Source organism: Lontra canadensis, unplaced genomic scaffold (assembly GCF_010015895.1).
Source record: "Lontra canadensis isolate GAN:19392208 unplaced genomic scaffold, GSC_riverotter_1.0 scaffold161, whole genome shotgun sequence".
NCBI lineage: Eukaryota > Metazoa > Chordata > Mammalia > Carnivora > Mustelidae > Lontra > Lontra canadensis.
In genome coordinates this window covers 2,167,181-2,184,006 of record NW_022631155.1, presented here as the reverse complement: position 1 = coordinate 2,184,006, position 16,826 = coordinate 2,167,181, and the positions used below count along the sequence as shown (strand labels likewise).

The 16,826-nt window shown below is 50.5% G+C and overlaps 1 pseudogene; it reads left to right on the top strand.

Moving 5' to 3' along the window:
- Window positions 1-6,905, top strand: part of LOC116859744 — a 156,507-nt pseudogene extending 149,602 nt beyond the window's left edge.
- The last annotated feature ends 9,921 nt before the right edge of the window (window positions 6,906-16,826 follow it).

Here is a 16,826-nt window from a genome sequence, read left to right as displayed (position 1 = left end):
ACCTGCCCCCTCACCCTGGCCCAGCCTCCGCACCTGAGGAGAGCACAGGTTTAGCTCATAGTTTACAGCTAAATCGACATACATCATAATCTAAAAGCAAACATTCGCCTTTGATCGCTCTAATTTATGCATAGAATCAGTTTACTGTTTGCGTCTTAATTATTATTTTTTTGAATAGCTTGGTGGCAGAAACTCCAAACCTGCTGAGTTTCATATTTTACTCTGCAACTTACTTTCTTGTGTGTTTTTTTCAATGTAAAACATCTCATTAATACAGGTAATCTGGATACTTTGTTTCAACCTTTCATGCTCATAAAACAAACTGAATGAAGATATAGCTAAATTGTAGAGAAGCCTTTTCTCCATTTTGCAGGGGGGGGGTCTGGAGCAAGAAAATGAAGAAAATTCCAATCACAGGTATGTTCAGGGAGTTTCGCCATCCCCAGGGATGTGAGGTTCCATGAGATTTCCGTTAACAAAGCACCCAGGAGGGGCACCTTTCTTTTCTCAGCCTTCATTTCCCGAAGTGTTTGTCAGAGAGAGGCCGCTTGGGCCCCCGCACAGTTTGGTGAGGGCCAGGGGCCATTCAGGCGGGTCTCAGGCCACAGGCCACAAGCCACAGGTGCAGCAAAACCAGCGTCCGCCACCCCCCCACCCTGCCCCGTCCGCCTTCTCCCAGCAGCTCGTCAAGAAGCCCGGAGGTGATCCGAGAGCTACACGACTTCATAGCCTTGGCTTTTGGCCTCGGGGGCCGGAGGAAACTCCTCTCGGACCTCAGCCTGGAGCTTGAGGCTCTTGGAGGCGCCTTGGAGGTAAGAGAGGGTGCTGGAGGCGGAGGAAGGCTCTCCCTCCTGGCGCGTCTCTGGGCTTCGCAGAAGCATCTCCCCTCCCTCCCGAGCCCTGGCCCTGTCGGTCCCCGTGCCCGCCTGCTTTGGCTGGGGACCCAAATCGCGGGAAACAAAGAGGCTATTTAGGTGCAAATATCCCTAATGAATAAAGAAAGGAGATTCATTTGCCAGATTATTTAAAGCAAGTTGTCTAAACCGTTTCTCTTCAGCCAGCACGCTGGCCCCGGGGGCCCTGAGGCACCGAACAATCCTCCAAAGCCGGGAAACCCTGCTGGAACCGGGATGTGCACGGAGCCCCGGGCAAGCAGAGTGCAAAGGTGCCTCCCCCGCGGTCGGGGACGCTCCCGGGAGCAGCTCTTTGTGACTAGGCTCTTCGCAGCCTGCAGATCCTAAATCGGCCTCGTCACCAGGGGACTGAGGTTGAGGAAGTGGCCAGATGGGACTGGAGACTCCTTGGCTATTTCCTAGCTGGCTGGTCTCCTCTCGCCCCTGCTGGCGGGGCTGCCCGGGCCTCCGCTGCCCGCCCGGTGCTCTGCGCTTGGCTGAGAGTGGCTGGCCGGGAGCCAGGCTGGTGAGAAGCTGGGCTGGCCTTGGAGGCCGCGGCCTGGGACTCTTCCAGTCTGGCTTAGGCAAAGGCCGTGGCAGAAAGGAAGAATCCCAGGGCCGGGCCTCATTGCCTTGTCTACCGTTCCTCTCTCTACTCCAGCGTTAAAACGTTCTGCAGGCTCCACGTAACAGCTAGCGATACTTTTACTATCTGTGGATCGAGGAACACAAAAGGGCAAACAGCCATGTATGTACGGCAGATGGTGCCTGGTGTACACAGGGCCCTGGGGTCTCTCGGCTTTTGTGGCCCCCATGACTTCACTCGGCCCACGTTCACCAAGTGCCCACTATGGGCCAGGCCTGGGTTCCCTGCTGGGCCCAAAATGACAAGAAAGACATGGCCCCTGCCTTCTGTAACTGCACAGTCTCCTAGGGAAGGCAGATGGGAACCCTGCATGGTCTTGGAGAAAGCACCACACGGCTGAAATCCAGGTGTCACCCGGTTGGTTCGTGCTCTCTCTGAAGGCTCTAGGAGAGGATCGTTCCTCACAACCTCCAGCTTCTGGTGGCGCCTTGGCTCGTGGCCGCATCCCTCCGGTCTCTGGCCTCATCTTCAATGGCCTCCTTGTTCTCCCCTGCGTCACTCCTCTTCTTAGGACACTTGTCATCGGATTTAGCCTACCCCCCTCCAGTTCATCTTGAAATCCTTAACTTGATTTCATCAGCAAAGACCCTTTTCCCAAATCGGATCACAACCACAAAACCACCCTGGCCAAGTAAGTAAAAGAATAAAGGCAAAAGAAGAGAAGAGAAGAAAACAGAAGAGGAAAAGAAAGAAAAGAAATGAAAAGAGAAGAGAAGAGAAGGAAAGGAAAAGGAAAGGAAAGGAAAGGAAGGAAATGCCAACTTGGGTTCTGCCCTTACTCACAAGGTTTTGACAGCTCCCTAGTGCCTGAGAGATACTATCTGAGCCACTCAGTTCGGCTCTCAGCATCCCGTGGCCCAGCCTACCTCTCTAGCCACGCTCTCCCCCACTCCCCCACCCATCCTCACGTGCATCCATACCCCGTATTCGTCCCCTTTCTCCCCAGCATACCCTGGTCTCCTTTGTCCCTGGGCCTCAGCTCACTTCTTCCTCACCTAGGATATTTTCCACACCTGCTCACCTTCCTTCCACCTTTCCAGGCTCAGCTCACCACTTCCTAGAAGCCTTCCTAGTCCTGCAGAGCTGAGAATGACGCTCTGCCCTAGTCCCTTCTCGAGGGTCCACGGGTCCATATCAGCCTGGCCAATTCTCCTAACAGGAGTCTCTCTCCTCGGGGGATGGAGTTGAACTCACCTTCCAGTCCCCGACACCTCGCACATGGTAAGATACACAACGGATTTCTGCAGAAAGGAATCAAAGGCGATGTGTGTATCTCTCTGCTTCTCCCATTGCTCAGTTGGCAAAGAAGTTAACCAGTTTGCAGGGGGCTGGGTGGGTGGAGCCAGCGGAGAGGGAAGGGGTCCAGAGTCAGCCAGCATAGCACATGGCCTCCAAAGTTCCCGACTCCTGCCCTGGCCGCCTCTGCTGCTCTTTTTCTGCACAGTGCCCTCAGTCCAGAACCTGTCAGGGACCCCCTTGTCTTGGCAAAGTTGTCTTGGCACAGGGACTTGGGGTTCACTCTGTTGACACCTGAGATGAGCGCAGATCTTGCCCAGACTGCCCAAGGTTGTGCAGATGTCTCCCAAGCCCCCTTCCTGCTTCCTCCTTGTTTCAACCAAAGCCAGACATCTCCCTCTCAGCTCTTCTGGCTGCTGGAACCTAAGCCCCCCGCGCCCCCACCCCCAAGACCATGGGTAGACATCATACCCAAACCCAACTCAACAGCGCCCCTGGAGTCTGTGCCCAGAACCTCCCTAACAGGCCCTCCTCAGGACGCACAGCCCTGGGTGGGGGGAGCCATCCTCAGTCGCCCCTTGTGTTCCGCCCACTCAAGGACTGGCTGGTTTTGTCCCCAGCTTCTTCTCGGCCCCCAGCCTCTGCCCACCTGCTCCCACGGGAGCATCAGCCCAAGGACTCCACCCTGCCGTCACTACGGTTGGGCGAGGGGGCAGAGCCGGAACTGTGACATCAGCCTAGGATCACATCCGGGCTCTGCCTTCTACTTGCTTGTGACCTGCTCTGAGCCTCGGTTCCCAGTAAACGCGTTCATTCACTCACGAAACAAATCTTGAGAGCATACTATGTGCTAGGGGTCCAGGGTGCAGCGGTGAGAAGGACAGAAATTCTGCCCTCCTCTGGAGCTCACAGCTTGGTCTCGTGAAGCACGAGACATGCAAATAATCATGATAGGAGACCAGGGCCATAATGTTGGGACCCGAGCTGGGCTCTGACATGACTACACACAGAACCCGCTACCAATTTCCCCTCTCTCAAGCATGATATTATAAAAACACAGCGACAAGCTGGGGGCTAGAGAATCCTGCAGCTGCAATAAAAAGTCATTTCTCCTGCAAGGATTTCAGGAAGAAAGATTTATTTATTTATTTATTTATTTTGAAGAAAAGCTGTGGGTGTGTTTGGCTATCGCAAGCTTAGATAATCAGCTGCTCCTAATGGACAGGATGGACACGAACTCCTCAGAGCCCATCCTGAACAGCACAGAAAGCCAAAGTCAGGTTTCCATGTCACCGAAATACTGCTTGTCCTCGATTTTCGGACAGTGTCCTGGCTAGGATGCAAATAATTTGATAATCCTTTTTCAGGAAGAAATAACGCAGCGGCAGAACTGCGTTGAGAGTGTCCGTGGAGCGGGGCAAGCGTCGCAGCATTAAGTTGGGAGAGGGCATGGGCTCTGAAAATTATCTTGGCACGCACCTCCCGAGTCCCTACTCTGGCTTCCTAGCCCCTTGTTTCTGTCCGACGGGAGTCACAACAGGAGGAACACCTGTGTGCAAAGGGGTGACAAAAAAAAAAAGAGATCCACCAGTGCCCCGAGTGTGTCCCAGGGCTCCTGCTCTCCTGTGGGGCCAGCTCTGCTGTGTTTGGGGAGGAGCCGGGGACGCTAGGAGGTGCTGGGTCCAGCTGGCCGCATGGTATCTCCTGCAGGTCAGAAATTTGTCTTCTCTTGCCTGAACCCATCAGCAGCCCAGCAAGTGGCCCCTGAGCTGTGCTGGTCTAAGCTAAGGCTTAGCCAAGCTAAGGTCTAAGCTAAGCTAAGGCAGGCATGCTGTCCTGCTGCCTGGGCTCCTGGCCAGACTCCCCTGTCCGGACTCCCTGGGGCCAAAGGAAGGCCCCTTGGCCAGGAAAGGGCCTGCTGGGCCCTCGGCAGATGCTCACAAGTGTTAGCTTTGGGACTGGTGGTGGTTTCTTCTCCATTCCTCCTTCTCCCTCCTCCTCCTTCCTTCCCCTCTCTGTGGTATGTACACTGGCTTCCCGTGGCTGTCAAAACAAATGTTAAAAAACTTGATGGCTTAAAACAACAGAAATGTATGATTTATGCAGAAAATTATGGATGGATGGATGGATGGATGGATTCTCTTCCAGCTCTGGAGGCCAGAGTAGAAATCAAGGTGTTCACAGGGCCCTGCTCTGTCCGAAGGCTCTGAGGGAGAACCTCTCGTCATCTCCAGCTTTCTGTCACCTTCTTCCCTGTGGTTTCCAATCTCCTCCCTCTCCAATATCTCATCTGGGGATCCTTAACTTCACTGCGCCTACAAAGACCCTTTTTCAAATAAGGTCATGTTCACAGGGTTCAGGCAGGCATATCTTCCGGGGGCCACCGTTCAACACGCGATGGTGTGAACGTTAGGATCTCGTGTCAACCCCAAGATCACAGGCCATGCCACCCATAGGACACTGAGAGCCAAGTGCCCACAGCCACAACAGGAGGCAAGACCACAGCTTGTACAGACTCTCCAGAACTCGCGGGGAAACACCTGGAGGTTAGATGCCCCAACCCCAGTGGCTAGCCTGGCAGGGGAAAGGGAGACTCTTCCTGAGGCCTCCCTCCTGCTCGTTTTCAGCTGGTGTCCAGAGTGCTTGCTGCTGGGACAGTGAAGTAGAAGCCCCTCCTCGAAGCCACTGGAGTCTTGGGCTCCAGCTCCTGCCCTGTGGGGCTGCTCAGACTCCTCTTGGAGACTCTCCCATTGTCTGATGGGGACGGGGGCCCAAGATACACCAGTAGGAGGCAGCAGGCCCTGGAGCACAGAAGGTCCTGGTCCTGGCCCTGAAATGAAAGCCCCTGATGACCATGTCTGTCACTTCAGGCCCCTTCACTGAGGGCAAGTGGCTGCCGCGCACCAGTGGGGGTGTGGAGCGCATGCACAGAGGGAAGTGGAGGCGTTTTGCAACCTGCAGGGTCCCGGCAGGAGGCATTCATTGAAATGCCTGGCCGCTCCTCCCACCTGTATGGCCTTGGGGCTAGGACTGATCTGTCTCTCGCGTGGGATGGGACTAACTGTCGTCCCTACCGCTGGGAGAAGCAGGGACTGGGGAGAAAGGGAGGGCTGGGGCTGGAAGGCCCTGGGAGGGGGAGCCCTTGCGGAGCTTGGGCTCCCCCTCCCACATTTCTGAGAACGGAGTGATGGAACAGAACAGGAGAAAGACCATGTCTGTCACCGGGGGGGGGGGGGGGGGGGGGGACAACCCAGTGACCAATTTCGGTGATTAGCTACAAGAAGAGGGCCCTTTATTCCAGGCGTGTGCATGCCTTTTAATTTCCTCTTGTGGGCTCCTGAGGGGGCCCGGTAACCATGCAATTGGTATTCCTCGCAGGCCTCAGAGGACGCGGGCACTCTCTCCGAGATGGCTCCAGGTGGTACGGAGTGCCACCTGCACTCCCCGCTTCCCGATTAAGTGCTCGGCACAAACCTGCACTGGGCAGGGGAGGGGAGGCGGTGGCCGGGGACCGGGCCTGCCCCAGGGGTGCGAGAGGGTCTTCTCCGGGTCCGGAGGTAGCAGCGGCGAGGTCCGAGTTGAAGTTGGCAGCTTCCTAGCTTTGCGCGAAACAAAATAAAAACGTACTATAGCGATAAAGGGACCCGGTCCCCTTAAGCAATTGAAGGCCCCTAAGTTACAAAGCGGGCCAATTAGGGGTGGTGATTTGCATTACAAGGACACCCTTTGCTTCATAAAAGCAGTTCTCCTGAGGCGGCAGTAGACGGAGCCCCGGGAGGGTCGAAGATTCCATTTACTGAACAGGGTTTCCGCCCACAGCTCCGCCGCCGCACGCTCCGCGGCCTGAAGCCAGCGGGCATCGGCACCGACTTCCGACCAACCCCCAGGCCCCGCGCTGTGCCCCGCCGCGGGAGCCCGCGGTCCCCGCGCGAGCTGGCACGCGCACACCCCTTCTTCGCGGCGCCCTGGCAGTTTCTCAAAAACAGACCCTGTGGTTCCTCCCCGTGCCATTTCCATTCCAGTCACTGCAGAGCGAAGAAAATGACTTGGAAGCGCCCACTAGAAATAGAGTTTGGGAATAAAAATGAATTTTTCGGGACACCTGGGTAGCTTAGCCGGTTAAGCTTCCAACTCTTGATTTTTGGCTTTGGTCATGATCTCAGGGTTCTGGGATTGAGCCCTGTGTCGGGAGATCTGCACTGGGCATGGGCATGGAGGCTGCTTGGGATTCTTTCTCTCCCTATCTCTCTGCCCCTCTCCCCCCCGCCCCCTGCTTACAAGCTTGCTTGCTTTCTTTAAATTAATTAATTAATTAATTAAATTTTCAGACTTGCCCAAGTTCTGGGACGCACAAAGTAAAGATGCTGGGGTTACTGGGCGGGGGTGGGGGGTAGCAATCTCTTCTTCATCCCCGCCCCATCCCCGCCATTGCTCAAATTGAGCAGTCTGTAGACACCTTAAGGATTCAAAGTAGTTCTTAAAAGTTCTGAAATCCAACCGTCAACCAGAGAGTTGTCAGAGCGAGGAATATGAGGGCTATACAACAAACCAGGGAAAAAGGCAACGGAGGAAGGAGAAGAACAGAGAGAAGCTCAGAGGAGGGGAGATGGGAGAGGAGAGGAGAGAAGGAATGCCGACAGTTCCCGGTGGTTTTAATTTTCACATCGCCAAGTGCCACCCAGCTGTCAGCCATGACACTTTCCCTCACCACCTACTGTGGCCGCTGGGAGGGACCTCGGGGAGGGAAGAACGTGGGGCTCCCTCCTTCCCAGAGCAGCCCGGTCTGCCTACTGCTGTTAGGCCACAAGGGAAGGAAAAGCCTCAGAAGTTTGCCAAAGTTCTCCTCTCTCTGAGGGGAAAGGGCTGGTTTGCACAGCCACCAGAGCGTGAAAGCTGTCCCCAGCTGCCCTCGTGGACTGTGCTCACATCAGTGCCACAGGAGCCTGAGTCAAACAGAAGCTGCCTTGGGTTGGCAGGGACACAGGAATTCAGCCAGAATCTAGAAGCCGCTGGTCCAGTCTCGGTCAGCAATGGACCGACTCCCAACCACTTGGGCCAAGGACCGGCCACAGCCTCCATGCTTCTAGTCCCTTCCTTGAAGCGATCGGGTAAATCATTATGACGCGCCTCAAGCAAGGGACTTCTAGCTGGTGGCTTCCAGCAACTTCCGGCTCCTGAACCACCATTGTCTCCCCGTGAAGCCCTCCCAGCCTTCACCATGCACACTTGGTCCAGGTGTCAGCTGGGCGGCTTGCCTCTGGAGGCTGTGAGGAGAGAAGGTGTTTCCTTGCCCTTTCCAGCTTGTGCCAAAGACCTGCATTCCTCACTTCAGGGCCCTGCCTCCAAGGGAGGGGGGCCCTGCTTCCGGGCTCTCTTCTGTCCCTGTCAAACCACCTCCGCCTCTCCCTTATCGAGACGCTTGTGACGGCATTTAGGGCCCACCCAGAGAGTCCAGGATGGTCCCCGCTTCTAGAGAGATCCGTAGTCACATCTGCAGCCTCCCCTTGACTACATGCCATTCAGTTTCCGGAGACTAGGACACAGAACTTTCTGGATGCCAGTACTTAGCCTACCACACCAGGTGTGGGTCTCTGGGCAACTAAGTCACCTCACTCTCTGAGCCTCACTTGTGTGCTGACCTCTTGGTTCCATGAAGACAGTGGACATCCTGGCACTTTATAAACCATTCAGGGAAGACCAGCCTGAGTGCCGAGGCTGGTTCTTCTCCCTTCCTGAGAAGCCGCGGGCCCCTCAGTTCAGTCACCACAGCCCCCTAAGCCAACGGGCTCCTCCTACCCTGTCCCAAAGAGCGACCACGGAGAGAGGAAGGTCCCTGGGTGGGTGGCAGCCATTCTGGCTTTGATCCCAGGCCCTGGCAACAGATCGTCTCTGTTGCCCAAACTTCCCCTTCCCCTTCTGCCATGTGCTGGTTGCCGTGAGATCCGTGTGAATGTAAATAGGACCATGAGTGCCAAGTCCCGTTTGTTCTCTAAGTAGCGGCTAAAGCCGTCTGTGCTTGTCACCCCTTTGCCGCCTCTGGAACCGACCACAACAGCAAGGCACAAGTGCCCCTTGGCATGGGTGCCACCCTGGTCCTCTGCCAGTCGCTGTCCACATCACTTCGGTGGATCGGGCCCTGCTGTCAGCCTCGGCTGGCCAGCCTGCCCGGGGCAGGTCACGGTTTGCCCCACAGCTGGTAGGAGGTAGGTGACGGACAGCAAGGGCTCTGAATGGAGAGAGTGGTAAAAACCCCTGGGTGCGTGGCCGCGGCTGCCTCCCAGAGCCCAGCAGAGACCATGGAGATCGCCAGCAAGCTTTTCAAGGGAAACCATTGTCTCTCGACCCAAGCCCAGGGAAGTCACATCTGCTACCACATTGGTGGAGGTGGGTGGGGGGGACTTCAGGTAAGCCTGTGAGAAAATGAGAATGAAAGACCCTTTCTGAACTTGGCCTTCCCACCACCTCAATGTGCCAGCAAGGACTCAGGATGCTTGGGGAGTGTGCAGGGAGGAGGAAGGGTGGTGGGGGAAATTTCATCATCATTCCCCAAGACGGTGAGGCCAGTGGCTTCCACTGTGGGTGCTGCCCTGGCCCGTTCGGGTACGGCCTCTTCCTGAGGGGCTCTGACCTCTTCCGGCCAAGCCACGGGTTCTCAGGGTCTTCTGCAGCCATCCTCGTGGCTGGGGTACCTTAAAGCCCTGAGAAGGGGCAGGGTGGTGACACTCTTTCCATTTTATAGATTGGTGGGCAGCCAGGGGTAACTAACTTGCCCAAGTCTCTCTCTCTCTCTCTCTGTGACACACACACACACACACACACACACACACACACGTGGAACTGGCAGCAGAATCCCCCCTGACCAAACTCGGGCCCTGGGGTTGTCGCCCAGTACCCAAAGTCCTCCGCTGTCTCCCGGAGCAGTGTTGGCTGAAGCATTACCGGCTTCTCGCGTCTGTCTGAACACAGTTGCAAGGCGTCTAGTCTTCCCCACCACAGAGCAGCCCCGCTGTTTAGAAAGCCCACTCCGCACACTGTGCCAGATTACCTTGATGTGTGAAGGAGTCATTCAGTCTCTCTAACAGGAAACGGGAATATACCTTTCTCCGTAGCCGTTTGCTTGTTTCTATTGGCTTTTGCTTTGTTTCTCTTTGTGAACAACATAAAGCCCTTCGGCACCAGTTACAGACCCCGAGTTGGTAGGCGGACGCGGTCATGTCCGTGACCTGACCCCAATGCAGGTAAGGATTCGGGAAATAAAATGACTCACTTCCCTCAGGATTTGGGGGTGAGAAAGCAGCCCCCTCCCGAAGCGAGCTTAAGCACCAATGTGCACACACCTGGAGGGGGTCCAGGACACCTGGTCCAGGACTTAGTCTGAGGGCGGGGGAGACATCTGCCTTTTCCACTTGTCTTCTCTCACAACTGCGGTGAATTTTTATTAGAGATGCACCGGTGACTTATGGCAGCCTGGATGCACGAGCAGATACAAGCATGCAGTGGTCTTTTATTCTTTTTAAAAAGATTTTATTTGAGAGAAAAAGAGAGTGAGCGAAAGAGGGAGATCAAGAGGGAGAGAGGGAAAGGGGGAAGCAGACTCCCCACCGATCCAGGAGCCTGGGATCATGACGTGAGCCGAAGGCAGACGTTTCACCCCGCTGAGCCACCCAGGCGTCCCGCAGCTGTCTTCTATTAAGCAAGACACTAAAGAAAGCCACAAAAATGTGAAACGATGTCCTTCTCTTCAGTGGTCACTTTTGTTTTGGAGAATATAGTTATTTATGTTAACACGCAATGGGTACATTATTGTTAATTTATAAATGAATTAATAAATATTTTAAAGTTTTCTCAATCCAAATTCCTAAAGCTGTAAATATCAATAGAGAGACAGAGCCTTCATAGCCAAGAGTCCTGCGAAGACCAAAAAGCCTGAGAACTGCTCTCCTCAAAATCGGGGGGCACTCCCACTGGACATTTGGGGACACTGTGTGGAACAGTAAGATCACCCAGTAACTTACTGGCAGAAGCACGACTTCAATCCAGGTCTTCTGAGCGCCCAAGCCTCGATTTCCAGGACATTTTTATCAAAAGTTTCAGGGACTTGGCTCCAGGACAAAGGCCTAAAAGAACCAACAGGCCGGGCCTTCCCGTGGCTATCAGAGCCTCGCATCTCCAGTGAGTCCAGACTCTCTAGCCACAAAGTAGAGGGTTTTACCCACCAACAACCTTAAAGAATTACCATAAAGGAGAGACACTCACCTAGACCTTGCAAGGAGCCAAGGGCCTTACAGAACCAGGATCTGGGCTTCCAAATCCCCTGTCAATTGCTCTTGTCCTGGGGTCTCTGGCCAGCAGAAAAGACCCTCCCCAGGCCAAGCAAACGTATTACAATTGGCCGTGGCTCATCATTAAACTTGGCAGATTCTTTTTTTTTTAAGATTTTATTTATTTACTTGACAGAGAGAGACACGGGGAGAGAGGGAACACAAGCAGGGGGAGTGGGAGAGGGAACGCAAGCACGGGGAGTGGGAGAGGGGGAAGCAGGCTTCCCGCAGATCTGGGAGCCTGATGAAGGTCTCGATCCCAGGACCCCGGGACCATGACCTGAGCTGGAGGCAGACACTGAAGGATTGAGCCACCCAGGCGCCCCAAACTTGGCAGACTCTTAAAAAGCTGGAGCACCTGTGCATCAGCCCTCTCCCTGGCCCTGTCCCCAAGAGATTTCAGCCCCAGCTTACCTCCCTGCTTTAAGCTGCTCCTGCATCTACACAGAGTACCTCACTGCGCTCAGAGCCTGAAACCCAGGGAGTTCCCCTAACCTCCTCCCTTCTTTCACCAGTTCCCAAGCCGCCACGCAACCTGTGTGTACAAACTGTTAAAAAGTATAAAAAGTGCTGTCTCTGTGCTCCATGGGCCCTTCAGTCAAACCCCATTTGATTTTAATAGCACCGGAGCCCTTGTGTTATTCCAGACATCAGCCTGTCTGAGCTGTGGGATCCATGCATTCTCCATGAATTGTTACTGGAAGGTGAGAGGGGAGGGACCGTGACTTGCTGCTGCCTGCGGCTGGTGTTAGTAACAAAACCCCAGCTCCGCACTCGTGAAACGCTGTGGCTTTGAAGCAAGCCTGACATTCGAGCATTCTTGCTGGTGCTCTTCCAGCCCATTTGCAAACTGAGAAGGGAGCTGTTGAATCTTGCTTTACGATAGACTTCTGTGGCATCCTGGTCCTGAGTCTCCAATTTCCCAGTTCTGGCAGTGGGTCAGGTAGAGAGCTCAGCACTGCTGGGAGGACTGGCTGAGGAAGAAAGGAGAGCGCACTCTGGAGGAGGAGGGCCCCACAGTTCGACTCCCTCTGACACGTATCATTAACTATTAACCAAGAAACATTATTTTTGTGGATTTGTCACAATTGCTTTCTACAACTGGCTTCCTCGGTGCCATGCTAATTACCCATATGTGCTCCCAGGCACATTTGTGAATGCCAATCATTTATTTCCAATTTACATAATCATGGAGGGCTGTTGATAACATGGAAATGCTTCTGAATCAATGCATTAGCATTTGCCTCCAGATCATTTTATGCTCTGTCTTGACAAGTTCATTCCTATCATAAATTAATTTAACCTTTTGCATCCTGGAGCAGCCAGGGAAACCGCCTACATCTCTGCAAGGGTCATTTGTCTCACATAATGTCTCAAGTTAGGTGCTCTCCTGTGCTCAGGGATTTCTTTTTCTTATAGTAAAAAAAAAAAAAAAAAAAAAAAGCTACAACTTCCAAAGCTGACAGAAGAAGAAACAGAAAATTTGAGTAGTCCAATATCTATCAGTGAATTTGAAAATTAGTTTAAAACCATCCCACAAAGAACTCCAATGCCCAGATGGATCCACTGGTGTATCCTTCTAAGCACTTAAGGAAGAAATAACACTAACCTTCCATAAGCTTTTGCAGAGAACAGAAAAGGGGGAACACACCCTTTTTTGATGAGATCACTATAACCTTCTCCAAAACCTGACAAGGATATTACAAGAAAGGAATATTATAGACCAGTTTCTCTCATGAACATAGTCTCACTATAACCTTGACCTTAATGAAATATTAGACTATCAGGGACATCTGGCTGGTTCCATCACCAGAGCATGCAGCTCTTAATCTTAGGGTCATGATTTCAAGCCCCATGTTGGACGTGGAGCCTACTTAAAAAAAAAAAAGAAAAGAAAAAAATATCAGCTAATCAAATCCTATATATATATATATATATATATATATATATATATATTTACTATATATATATATCAATGTATTTATTTATATACACACATAAATATATACATATAGATCTATCCCCATTTAAATTATACTCATATATATGTCCATGCATATTTATTAATATATATTTATTGCCCCATTCGTGTGTGTGTGTGTGTGTGTGTGTGTAGACAGAGAAAGAAAAAGGAAAAGAGGAAACCCTTCACATTCATATTCCTTCTGGTGTTTTCAGGAATCACCTCCTCCGATGCCAATACTTGACCCAGTGTCTGCTTCTAGGGAAAATAATCTAATTCAACAACCAATTAAATTTTATTCCAGTTATGCAAGGGTAGCTTAATATTAGAAAATCAATCATATTAACAGAAAAAAAAAGAAGAAAATCATAGAATTATTTAAACAGTTGCAGAAAAGCATTTGACAACATCTATAGGCATCCACGATCAAGCAGATGAACAAATAAAAATCTCTTAGCAAATTAGGAGATTTTCTAGTCAGATAAAGGCAAGCTACAAAAACTATAGCAACCATCATTATCAACACTGAAATACTAAAATCTTTCCCATAGGTTGGGAATGAGAAAAAGTTGCCCACTATCCCCACTTCCATTCTATGTCATATCAGAGGTCTAATCTAGTTCAACAGAAAATATTTAAATCTGCTATTCACAAACTACATGATTCTATGCATAATAAATCCAATAGAATCTACAAACTATTAGAATTAATAAAATAGGATAAAAGTCAAAGTATAGGACTTTCCTTGATAGGAATCAGTTACATTTTTATACATCAGCAACAAATAAATTGCCGTTAAAATGAGCAAAGATGCCACTTACAATATCAAAAAACATCAAATGCCTAAAAATAAATTCTAGAAATAAATGAAAGGTGTCCAAAACTTCTACACGGAAAATAAGAAAACATTGAGAGAAATTAAGAAAATCTGAATAAAAGGAGGCCTATGCTATTAGTAAGAGGCCAGAATACCAAATACCATAAATATATAAACTTTTCTCACGTTAAACCCATAGAGTTGGCTCAATTCTAGTAAAGATCCAAGCCGGTTTAATGATTATTTTTTACATTGCAAGATATAAAAAATGCTATAATAATAAGACAATGTGACATTGGTGCAAAGGCAGTTAAAAGTCAATTTAAAATGGAACAGAATGAAGTCCAGACTTCATATATATATATATATATATATATATATATATATATGTGTGTGTGTGTGTGTGTGTGTGTGTGTATGTGTTTGTGTATATATATATATATATATATATATATATATATATATATCTCACATATATCATTAGCTGATTATGAAGAAGATCGTCCCTTCAATAAATTATTATGGGCCAATTGAATGTCATATGGAAAAGTACAGTGTGACGACTCCTCCCTCACATTACATACCCAAACCAATTCTAGGTGAAGGATAAAAGGTAAAAACAAAAAACAAAAAACACAAATATTTTAGGGGAACAAAGGAGAACTTCTTCATGACTTTAGAGTAGGCAAAGATAGCTCACCTGGGACACTAAACGCACTAACCATATTAAAAATATAATACATTAGACTACATTAAAATTATTAACTTTTATTCATCAAAAAAGCATTAGCAGTGGAAAAGTGGGGAGAAGATATTTGCAATATATATATTCAGGTCTGCCAGCCTATTCTTCTATTGAAGCGTCTGTCTTTTGCATACTGATTTGTAAGAATTCTTTATATATTCTGCATTTTGGAGAGTTCTCAGAGATATATGTCCAGAATATATATCTAAAGGACTATCTAGAATAGATAAAGAAATCCTGGAAGCTAATAAGAAAACAAAGATATCCCAATAGAAAATGTGGCAAAGGACCTGAATCAACATTTCACAAGGGAGATGATCCAAATGGCCAAAGGATGTGTAAACTCACGAGAAACCAGAAAATGCAAATTACAGCTTCCAGGCAATACCGGTGGCATAGTGTGTTCTGTAGCGCTTCCCAGATTCCCCTTCAGGACTGAAGCACCCAAGCCAGACGGTGTTGACATCAGACAGCTCTCAGATGAGTTCCCCCTCCCAGTGATTGCCCTCACCTGAAAAGAGTCACCTAGCCGGAAGCCACCTCCTCTCCCCAGGAAAAGGGTGCATTCCCTGACTGGCTGCTCTCAGGTGCAAGACTCAGTCCCCAGCCCCAGGCTGGGACAATTCTGAAGGGTCATACAGCAATGTCCGTACTGCCCAAACTGGAAACGACCCAAATATTCATCAGATGCAGAATGGGTAAATAAACCAGGACATATGCACGTATAAATCTCACAAACGTAATGTTGAGTGAAATAAACCAGACACAAAAAAGCAAGCTCTTTATGATTCCATTTAAGTAAAGTATGAAAATAAGCAAACACTGGTAGAATTCAGCATGCTGGTTATCACTGGGTGGTCGTGGGGGCGGGCTCCCATTAGTGATCACGTGGGACACTATGGGGACTTGGGGGAGCACTAGTGTTCTGTTTCTTGATCTGGTTCTGGTTCCACAAGTTGTTCACGTGAAATTTATCTGGTACACACCTGATCTGAGCACTTTTCTATGTATATACTTCAAGTAAACGATCTTGGAAAACATAAAGAGCACATGTACATACACACACATGTAGAAACTTACAAGGCATCGTCTCTGAAGTGGTCTTTCAATTTGTTAACATTCAGTCTTCATTCATTCATGGAGCCCCATGAGCCGTGGCCAGGCCAACGTTCGAAGCGGACCATGTTTCAAGGCAGGTCAGCCTCAACATCTGAGAATGCTCGGGCTCCCTCCTCTGTGCGCACCGACTCCTGAGGCCAGGGCTGAACTTTCGCAGTGGAGACACCTCACTGGCTGGGGGTTGGAAGAGCTGCTTGAACCAAATCAGAGGTTTTATATTCACCTGCCTTGGCCTTTTGATGGGCAGTGCTGGGGAGGGCGGGCCTGGTTTTGTCAGTACTGAGTGGGTGGTAGCTTGGGAGGGGAGACAATTCTCCCTGATGAGTCAGTCGAGATACAAGCTGGGCACTTGGTGTTGATGAAAATAAAAAGCCTTCTTCCCTGCCTGTTGGAAAGGTTCAGCAGGTACGCTCTTTGATAAATGGTCACAGTAATGAAATTCACACTCTTTAATCACAAAGGGCTATAACTTAATTAAAAACACACCGAGGATTGATTTGGGTTGGAGAGCTCTCCCCGTTCCTGGGCTTTATTAAATTTGGTGTTTCTTTGCTCAGCCTCATATGACAGGTTTAAATGCGGAAGTCGATGGCAGAGGAGCTGTCGCTGTCCGGATGGGATGAACCCAGGTTTGGGTCCTGGGCAGTCCAGGATGAAGGGAGATGGGAGCAGGGTACCCAGAAAAGGGGCCCCAGACTTGCAACCACTCCCTGCCTTTGCTTGCAGCGTGTTCTAGGCAGACTAGGAGAAACCGGAGTGTTCACTAATCAGAATCCAAGGCGAGGCTCTTCTTGAGCCCACTGACTTGGGTCCCTCAGGAGACAGCTGGTGCTGGGGAAGCCGACTGCTCAGAGCCATCTTGTGTAGTAAGAGCTGTCAATGTTCCCATTGTCCACCTGGGGAAACCTAGGGAGAAGGAGGAGTCATGACTTGTCCAGAGGGCTGTAGGTGCAAGGGCCGAGGCAGACAGTGTCCAGACCCCATCCCCGGACAGACACCCCACCCACAACACACATACACGCAGATGGACTCCTCTCGCCTCTACACATGGATACAGACCCATCTACACACCCATCTGGACTCCCA